Below are 1,409 nucleotides of genomic sequence, written 5' to 3' on the forward strand. Positions count from 1 at the left end.
ATATTCTTATAATAAAAGCTCTTAAGTAATTTTAGTATCTATAGTAGTATAGCGAAGAATAGTATAAAAGAATCCTATTATATAGAGAATATTTCTACTTCGTAATTCTATAAGATAGACGTCTTTAAGTCGTATATATAGTAGTATACTTTCTTTTACTTTTAAGTACTTTCTCTTTCGCTCTAATATTTAATATAGTATTAAGAGATAAGTATATACTATACCGGATAGGCGGGATTATAGACTAAAAATATAACGTAGCTCTTCTACTATCTCTTTATAATATTAATATAGTAATAATAGAAGTTTCTCTAAAATACTAGTATAACTATAGACGTAACGATCTTTATATCTAGAGAAAAGAGTATACGCGTCTATTTATTATTAATAGTATAAATTAGTCTCTTTATCGGATTAGTAGAAAAAGATAAGCTATCGAGAGATATTAAGAGACTATAGTCGATAGATATAGACTTCGCGATAGTAACCTAGCTTAAAAGCTTATTCTATACTAGCTATAAATATCTCGCCTTCTATAAATATAATACTAAAAATAAATAGAAATATTTCCGAAGCTTTATATATAGTTAAGCTAAGTTATTCTTATATTTCGATATCGATATAATTTATATTATTAATTTATTAGATATATACTAGAATAAGAGCTAGAAATTAGCTATTAAGTACTTAAAAGCGGAAAGAAAATAGAGAATAGAATAGAAATATTATAACTTAATATTAGTATTCTTAAACTTTTAAAAAACGATATAAAACTAGAGTCGGAAAAAGAATTAATAGTATATTTACCTTTATTAAATATCTAAGTATATACTCTAGATAGATAAAAATAAAATCTATCTAAGATATACCGCTTATTTACTCGATATATAATAAAATAATAAGATATAAGTAGAATATAAAAGGCGATTTAGGAATTAGAGAGAAGAGTATTTTCTCTCTTCTCTATAAGATAAACGTAATATCCGCTCTATCTATACTAAATCTAACGAAAATATATTTATATATATTTATAGTAGTAAGTTAGTACTCTATATAAAGGATATCGTAAACGTAGATAAATATAACTCTATTTATAATATAGACTAATATAGTTATTATTTTTACTAGGAATATATAAGTATTTAAATATAGATTATTTCGTTAGAATACCTAAGAATATAGATCTATTTAAGAAAATCGCGTCTATAGAGTCGTAGTATTTAGACGACGAAAAGGGTTATCTTATCTTTTAATACTTGAAATCTCGAATTAAGTTTAATACGAGAGTAATCTAGCTCTTCTCGTCGTTCTCTATTATACTTACTCTAAACGACTTATACTACTAGCGAGAGCGAGATATAATAAGTATATACTATTATAAAAGGGTAGTCTAGATCTAAATATACCTA

The sequence above is a fragment of the Exophiala dermatitidis genome (assembly GCF_000230625.1).
Source record: "Exophiala dermatitidis NIH/UT8656 unplaced genomic scaffold supercont1.6, whole genome shotgun sequence".
Taxonomy (NCBI): Eukaryota; Fungi; Ascomycota; class Eurotiomycetes; order Chaetothyriales; family Herpotrichiellaceae; genus Exophiala; species Exophiala dermatitidis.